Below are 9,666 nucleotides of genomic sequence, written 5' to 3' on the forward strand. Positions count from 1 at the left end.
GTTTGCCACAATGCGATCTCGGTTTCAAGGATGTTGTAGAATATTACGGCTCCTCTGATGTCATGAATGATTTACCTTTAAACAATGCTAAGCGCAATACTATAAAAGGGTCATGCAAAAATATATAACTATATAAACTAAGTTTTAGGAGGAACAGTTAGTTGTTGGTACAATAACATACTTTGTAGTTTTAAAGTGACACTCCATCCATCTTACGCGATTTAATGCGCAAGATAGCTGCGTGGTCCCTTGACATTTTTATGGTTTACCCTTTCCAAATAACCCATGCGCATTTGCCCACCCACCAGCTTTTTTCAATATAGGAGATGTGTTCCGCCGCAAAATCCTCTCTGTGCGTGTGATATACTTCACATATCCAGCGCTGACCCAGGAGACACGGTGTGCGGGGCTCTGTTCAGACTCTGGCGTATGCACAGTAATCCCTCCCGTTGGTTTTAATAGGAGTGCTTTTGTGGCACTAATTGGCTGCGTCAAACACCCGATAACCGGCAGAAACCGTCAGGCCATGGAGAAGTTTTTTGAGTTTGAAGAATGCATTTTCAATTCTTCACAGACTACTTTAATATACATTCTTCTTTAGTAGGGCTGCCAGGGACACTAAACTGTTCCTTTAAACGCAGCCGCTCAACTTAAGTCGGTGCCTTGTGTGTATATTGTGTGCGAAGCAGATATAGAGAGAGTTTGTGTCATGTGCTGTCTTTTTTTGTTTATAATTTATAGGGGTAAACATGCTAAGGTGACCAGACTGCCTATTTATATAGAATATATACAAAATGCCAGCAGGGTGACCACTTTGGCCATTATTTTGTGGGACATATCATTTTCTCATGTTGCTGATCAGACCGTCTATGGCTACAATGCAGTATGTGGTATGTAAGTAATGTACGGAAGTGATTTCCTTAAACCGTATAAGCGCAAAAGGGGAATTCTGTAGAACCCCCTCATTTATTTGTAACAGACACACCATGCAAATGCATTAAAGTGCAAGTAGCGAATGGAGTGTCCATTTAATTTCCTTTGGATGTAGCTGGCAATTTTACATCAATTTATCTGTTTCCTACACCAGTTATAGAATATGTTGCAAAGCTGTTAAAGTGTGCATCTTTTTTGCCAATACCTTATAATTAATGATACATATAACAAAAGTGGTCATAAAAAATGGTCCCAACACATTTGCTTTTTAAAAGAAACCAAACAAATAAAATAATTTAACTCTGCCAGTACTGACTTTAGCACTGCTCACTTAAGTATAAATGTTGGTAGTTCTGGTTTATGTTCTATGTGTAAGCTACACATTTCTACTTGTATTATTTGGATCGGGCATTTGTGGCATATTTATAGATCTCCCATGTTTTGTGTATGTGGAGCATCACCTGCAGTGTTTTTTTTGCTTATTTGTCACATTTGAAATGTTTCAGATCCAACACATTTTAATATAAGACTATATGAGTAAACACAAAATGCAGCTTTTAAATGATTATCAACTTCAGTTTTTAATTTTAGAAGGTAGGACAAATTTGATATAACAGACAAACTTACAATCGGACAGATAATGCATGGAATGTAGGGCATATGTGTAAGAGATATATATTATGTATCTTATATGTCATTTAGGGTACAAGTTATTGAAGTCTGCTATGCCCAGGTCTTGCTTGGGTATACTAATTTCCATGATGATGGATATTACTAAGCCAGGGGTAACGGATGTGTAGCTTTTAATAACATGGCTGAAGCGCAACTCTCACAATTCACATTTCCTAACAACTCGCACAACCCATCTATCTATAAAGGAACAATATGAAAACCAGATTCAAATGATAATGTCAATGGTTAATCCTTAACTGTGTTTAAGTTTGTAACAATATCTCAAACCTCATTCTTCGCTTTGGTATTAGTATTGGTAATCCTGACTCAACTCTTTGTATGTCGCAATTTGTCTTGCAAATGTCCTCAAATGGCATGGGTTCAGTCCAGTAATATAATTGTAATGGATATCAATGGGAGAATAATGCCATCATTTTGACCAGGCATCAGTGAGAATATCTGTTTGTGAATACATCAATGTAACCTCACACTTTACTCAATAACACCCAATTTATCAAATTGTTGACAAAACAAGCGTTGTGGATGGTAGCTGGAGCAACGGTCTTTGGTTGATATACCAGAGGTATGGGGTATAATTGACTGTTGGCATTTATGATCTAGTAATGCCAACACTTTAAATGGACCACATTAATACAGTATAGAATCATGTAATATTGTTGTATCAGGCCCCCCAACTGTCCCGATTTAGGGAGGACACTCCCGATTTTTGTTCTCTGTCCCGCCTGTCCCTACCGCTGTCCCGCTTTGCCGTCCCATGGGCACAGAAAGTGCGCGATGTGATGCCAGCCTCCAATTGCCAGCCATTCTTTAAGCATAAACAGCCAACTGTGTGTGCCGTGCCGCTTCTGCTTCAATGAGGCTCTTCGTCCAGCCCCCTTGAAGAGGCAATGCAACACTGGAGGGGCTCACAGAGTCAATAGAGTTCCACCTGTTGCAGTCAGTCCTGTGGAAAAGGAAAGTCAGAAAAAAGGTAGCTGGCTGGCTGGGGGGCATGAGTACTCAAAGCAATGGGGGTAATAATACACATTAGGGAAAAGGCTGGGGCATTATATAAATCAAGACTAAAGGGGCTGCTGGCTGGGGGCATACATACATACACAGTGGGGGAAGGCAGGGGACACAAGGTTGTGGGGGCTTTAATACACAATGGGGGGTTGGCTAGGGTCATCACTGACATCTATAATAAAGGGGGTCTGGCAGGGGGCATGAAAATAATAGAGGCCTGGCGGGGGGCCAATACACAAGAGGGAAGCTGCCAGGGGCGTAACTAGAAGCCTCAGGGCCCCGGTGCGAGAATCTGTTAAGGCCCCCCCAATCTACCCCCTTCTCACGCCATCTATCCTATCCCCCTTCTCACTATCTACCCTACCCCCTTCTCCCTATCTACCCTCTCCCTATCCCCCCTTCTCACTATCTACCCTCTCCCTTTTTTTCTACACCTACCAACAGTCTTTGTTTTCTTCTCATTTCCTTTGCATGAAAAAGCCCAAACCTCGCTTGCTGCTCCTGCACCCCACCTGGAAGAATTCCTGTCGCAGCCTACCCCGGCACAGGAGTGTCGCTTTTACTAAATTGACTTGTGTCCGTTTTCAACCCTACTATGTAATTATAGAAGATCATTGACAACGAGGAGCGATGAAGGCAGCATCATCAGTAAAATGATGTCATTAAATAAAAGAGGGAGGCAGTTCCGAGATACAGTATATATATATATATTGTGACAGAAAGGCCGGTACAGTAGTGGATATACGCCCTACTTTGGGTAATTTTGTGTGCCCTTACGTGTAAAATTAAAGCCCCAGGGAAAGAGAAGCACAATAAAAAAAACTACACTATATGAATGTGATTTATAAATTGTGTAATGGGTCCCTGGGGTGGAGTATCCAGAAAAGCAGGGTGGGCTGGTGCTCCAACAGTTTTAAAATCCAGACCAGGATTTACAGGTGACCAAGTACACACCTGGTCTAATCAGGAGGGTTTAAAAAGCTCAGCTTGGTGCTATTCAGTCTCTCTTCTTATTTCCAGCCAAGAGAGCTGCTGGACAAAAAGCCTTGCTGGATTTATTTTGTTTGTTTGGAGTGTTTTGTTGGAAGGTGGGGAAGCCACCCCAACCTAGAGAGGAAACACAATCCTATGTTTAGTTAGTGCTCAGATGAGCAAGGGTTTATTTTTGTTTATATTGTATTTTTGTTTAACCCCTTCGTGACAAAGGCTGATTTTACTTTTTGTATCCTTCGTGACAATGGCTGTTTTAACATTTCTGCGCTGCTCGTGTTTAGCTGTAATTTTCTTCTTTCCCGTTTACTGAACTCACACACATTAGATATTGTTTTTTTTCAGGACAAGAAGGGCTTTCTGTAGATGACATTGTTTTGATTGTATCATATTATTTACTATTTAAAAAAAGTATAAAATATGGTGAAAAATTTAGAAAAAAATGACTGTTTCTAACTTTTAGTTGAAAAATCTTTTACTCATCTATAAAATTTAATGAAAAAACCTGCTGTCACTGTTACGCTGGACTATTAAGGAAGGTCGTCCCCGCAGAAGTTCTTCTGCCCAAACTACTGCTACTGAGAGTAGAGTTCCCGGCAGCAGCAGTCCAGGACTTAGATGATCCCAACAGTGGACAACCTCCCACCAGCTGGAGATAGGTACTGAGCGGCAGCAGCAGCGGCAAGGCGCAGCACGAGACAGGAGCACAATGCGGGTAGACAGCCGAGCCAGGGGTCTGATACACAGAGCGGATAGTCAGCCGAGCCAGGGGTCAGATACACAGAGCGGATAGTCAGCCGAGCCAGGGGTCAGATTCACGGAGCGGATATTCAGACGAGCCAGGAGTCAAAACCAGAAGTCACAGGTGAAGGTACAAAATCGTAGCGCAAAAGGGGTATCAGGCAAGCCAAAGGTCAAAACACGAAACTGGTAACACGAGCAGAAATCACTTTAAACTTGAAAGACCACAACAGGGTGTCTGTGAAAGGCACAGCCAGCTATTTAAAACTGGCACCAATTCACAAGCCCCTCCCGGACCAGAACAAAGACCACGCCCCCCAGCCGTCAATCAATCCCCAGACGAGCCGCGAGCCCGGGAGGCGGGTAAGTACTCAGGCTCCGGGAACTGTTGTTCGACGCGTACCTCGGGCGGAGGTTTGTCCGCTGCCCGGGGAGATGTTCTCCCGGGAACCGCGGCTAACCCTCCGCCCACTACTAGCCCTTGTGCGGCGAGCGGAGGACCGCCCACCTTCCCGAACGGCCGGTGTTCGAGAACCGCAGCCGGTTCTCCTCCCGGCGGCGTCCGGAGCCGCCGGGACGAAGACACTCCCGGTGGTGTCCGGAGCCGCCGGGACGGTAACACCTGCTAAATAGATTCTACTATTTGTCCTGAGTTTAGAAATACCAATGTTTTTATGTTTTTTTTTGCTTTTTTCTACACATTATGGGGCAATAAGTACAGGTAGCGTTTTGCTATTTCAAAGCCATTTTTTCCAAATCTGGTAATTCTTCCCCCCATGTGCCATTTCGGGTATCTTTGAAGCCGGCCAATGCAATTTACCCCATCAAGCCATATATTTTTGAAAACTAGACAGCCCAGGGTATTTCAAATGCTAGTATTTTAACCCTTTCCAAGCACTAATTCTACCATCAGTCTTTGTCAAACTTTGTGGTAGTCATTTTTTTGCATTTGTTTTATCACGCACATTTTATTCAGGTATGAATTAAAAGGTTCTGGTATATGTCACTATCGTAAAACACCCCAATATGTGTTCAGCAACATCTCCTGAGTACAGCGATACCTCACATGAATGATTTTGCCTGGCTGGGGGCAAAAGGGCCACATTTGGGGCATGCGCATTTTTCAATGTTGAACTTTGGCATTTGGCGATCAACTGCCCATGTCGTATTTGGTACATCTTTGAGCCGGGCCATTTCAGTATGCCCAACAAAACCATATATTTTTGAAAACTAGACACCCCAGGGTATTTTAAATGCTGGTATTTTAACTCTTTGCATGCACACATTTTACCACCAGAATTTTTTTCAAAGTTTGCAGTAGTATTCTTTTGTGTGTATTTTTCCCCCACACACCAATGTTATGTATGAATTTACAGCTTCTGGTATATGCCGCTGTCACACGACACCCCAATATGTGTTCAGCAACATCTCCTGAGTACAGTGATACCCCACATGCATGGGTTTGTAATTTTTGGGGGGAATTAAAAGGCCACATTTGGTACGTGTGCATTTTTCTAATTGGAAATTACCCTGATTATAAGACGACCCCCCAAATCTGAATAGTAATTTAGGAAAAAAAGAAAAAGCCTGAATATAAGACGACCCAATAGGAAAAAAGTTTTACCAGTAAATGTTAATTCATGTAAACTATTTTTTTAAATAAAAGCTATGATTGAGAAAAATATTTTGGTTTTATTTCTTTCTATTTTCCAACCTGCCCCCCCAGTTATGCACATCTGCCCCAGAAATGCCTTATACCCCCTATATGCCACTGTGCCCCATTATATGCCTTTTAACCCTCTAAATGCCACTGTGCCCCATGATATGCCTTTTAACCCTATATGCCACTGGGCCCCATGATATGCCTTTTGACCCCCTATGTGCCACTCTGCCTCCAGAAATGCCTTATACCCCTATATGCCACTCTGGCATTAAGTGGGTTAAAAGGCATATTATGGGGCAGAGTGGCATATAGGGAGGTTTAAGGCATTTCTGGAGGCAGAGTGGCATTAAGGGGGTTAAAAGGCATTTCATAGAACACTCTGCCTCCAGAAATGCCTTATGCCCCCCCCAAACTTACCGGTGCTTCTGACTCCCCTGTCATGCAGCCGGGGCAGCGTTTAGATGTATACGCGATTCGCGCAGACAACCCCCGCTACTAGCCACACCTCCTTCCAGCTGCAGCCTAAGACATCTACATGCTGCCCCGGCTACACACCGGGGACTCAGAAGCACCGGTAAGTGGGGGGGGACAGAGACAGGAGGTCCTGCAGGGGACCTGGATCTTAGTCGTCTCATAGTCAGACCTATTTGAGGTCTGATTATAAGACGACCCCGATTATAAGACGAGGGGTATTTTTCAGAGCATTTGCTCTGAAAAAAACCTCGTCTTATAATCGAGCAAATACGGTAGATGCGTGGCCATCCTTCCCCCCGTGTTAATTGGGACATTGTTGAACCCGGCCAATTCAATTTACCCCATCAAATCATACATTTTTTTAAAAGTAGACACCCCATGGGCATTTAATATGCCAGTATTTTAACTCTTTCCATGCGAGAATAGTTTTAAGCTAATATGCTAATTTTAGAACTTGCACACAAAAATATATTTTTTATATATATATTATTATTTTTTGCCTTTTTTAAATTTTTTTTTACATTTTTTTTCAACTTGAAGGTTCCCCTGATAGTGACATCAGTGGGAAATTATTTTTACATTTTACTGTTTTTTTTACTATTTTTTTCTAATTATTATTAATTTTATTTTATTTTTTATTTAATTTTACTAATCACACTGTGATTAGAAAGCTGGGCTCCATTGACTTGCATGGTTGAATGCAGTACCTGTATTCAACCTGCAAGTGGAGCCAGAGTTCTCTAGAGGGTCTGGAGACCATCTAGCGAACTTTTTCATCTTTATTGTTTTTTTTCCCGGAGCGGTCACAGTCCATCCTGGGGTAAGTGTTTGGTGTCGCTGGATGCCTCCTGATCGAGGCATTCCAGCGACACCATTTAAGTTTAGGAGGTGATCGTTGATCGCCTCCTAAACGCTTTTAAAACGGGCGTCCGCCACCATACAATGGCGGATGTTGACGCCCCGGGGAGGGGCCAGAGATGGCCCCTAGTGCCGATAGTGGCGTTTCTGAATGCCTCGACGTAGAGGCATTACAGCAACACCGTTTGGGTGCAGAAAGCGAAAGCAGATCGCTTTCTGCACCCGTTTAAAGACGTGCCGGTCCTGGCACATCAATTGTCGTAGACGACATGTTTTTCCGTGACGTGCCCGGACCGGCAATTGTCATCAAGGGGTTAAATGTATACATATAGGAGGGATGTGGCCCCCAAAATGCGTCACTCGAGGGCCGATGATACCGGGCTCAGCCCTGGGAATAGGAGATGCTGACGAGGAAGGATGTGATGGACATGCTAAGGAATCAAAGACTGAACAGCATTGATTAGGGGAAGTCATTTTAAAATACATAATTTGATAATTATGGAAAAATAAAAAAACCTTTAGAAATGAAGAATTATGGGGTCTGATATCACGTGAATGAAGTTAGATTTGGGGTCACATTAAGGGAATGACTTTAAACGTACTTTTATTTGGGCCATTCCTGTCTCCATAAATTACAATATACTATCTGCTTATGGTGTCATAGAAGCAGAAGCTCTCTTGTGAGGTCATATGTATGTAGAGCTATCTGTGGATAATGGCAGCTGTAGTTATACAAATTAAACAATAACAAAAAAAATGTAGGTGTTTCTCGAATTTATTATGATTTTATGCTGTTATTTGGAAACACTCTTCATACACTCGGCCAGGGCTTAGTCCATCCTTCAGGCCATCCAGTCTGGAGTCACAAAGGAAAAGCCAGAAAGACTCTGGCTGCTCGATAACGAGGAAGAGTCAGATGAAGATGAAGAGGACGTGTCCTCTGTGCTCAACAAAACTGATGGAATCTCCTGAAGTGTCTTCAAGCTTAGATTTGCTGTTGATGTCGGCCGGTACGGGGGAGTTGAACTGCGGCTCTCTATATCCTCCCAATGAATGTCCTGAAAGAATGGATGCCGCCTAATACACCCCGTGATCCAGAGGCGATGCTGAGGATCTTTCATCAAAAGATGCTTCAGGATGTCCGTAGCATCTTCGGAGATGTCTTTGCCGTACCGAGGGCTTCCATTTACAATGGAACCCAACGCTGCCCTCTTGCACTTACCGTGATAGAACGGTAACCTTCCGTTAAGCATGCGGAAAAGAATCACCCCAAACGACCACCAGTCCACGGCAACACCGTATGCTTCCTTTAGATGTATTTCGGGGGCCATGTACATGAATGTTCCGCAGCGTCCTTTCGTCTCTGCTGCTCCAAAAATGCCTTCTGCGACAATACCGAAATCGCAGATCTTGGCATGGCCCTCTCCGTCAAGCAAGATGTTGTCCGGCTTCAGGTCTCGGTGTATAACTCCGCGAGCGTGGAGGAACTGGATGCCACAGATTATTTCGGCTGAATAAAATGCAGCTGTGGTCTCGGGGAGGCGGCCCACCCTCTTCATAAATGACTGGAGGCTCCCGCCAGCCATATACTCCATCATGAAAAAGGCGCAGGTCTGTGTTTGGAAGCCTGCATATCCATGGCAAAGGAACTGGCTGTCCCGAGCCATCTCCAGGATTCTCCTCTCCTTCAGTAGGTACAGGGGCTTTAAGGCTTTCTTGCGGATGATTTTGACCGCTACCATAGAATCTCTTCTAGGTACAGAAGCCAACATGACTTTTCCAAACGCCCCTTGTCCCAGCACTGAATGGAAGATGAAGCCTGAGGGCGTCATGGGGAGAAGGCTCCTATATCTTTTCGCAATAACACCACTTTCTACCTCACTTCTGCGTCTTTTCATGGGAACCATTCCCCTTCTGCGCTCCTCCAGATGTTCCTCCGCACCTTCTTTCTCCTGCTTCCCCAGAATCTGGATGTTTTTCTTGTTGGATCTACACCGCTTTTTCTTCTGTTCGGAGAAGCCTGTGCTGGTTCTTGGGCGTCTTTTAGTCCGCTTTGCCCTCAGACACAGGCTGCTCTCCTCCCTCTCATTAGCAGTACATTTGTTCCTCTTCCTCGCTCTCCCTCTTTCTTCCTCAGTACTGCTGCTCTCTTTCTTCCTTTTCAGGACAGGGTCTCTACTGGCCAAGTGCTCCTCGTTCTGATCCTTATTCTTTTTAGCGGTGTCGGCGGAAGCTGTTTTCAGTCGTTTGAAAAACTTCTGCACTTTTCTGGGGCAGCATCTCCTTCCAATCCACCTCAGTCCATGGAG

This window comes from Sceloporus occidentalis, unplaced genomic scaffold (assembly GCF_023333645.1).
Source record: "Sceloporus occidentalis isolate IW3139 unplaced genomic scaffold, rSceOcc1.0.p SCAF_48, whole genome shotgun sequence".
Classification (NCBI taxonomy): Eukaryota; Metazoa; Chordata; class Lepidosauria; order Squamata; family Phrynosomatidae; genus Sceloporus; species Sceloporus occidentalis.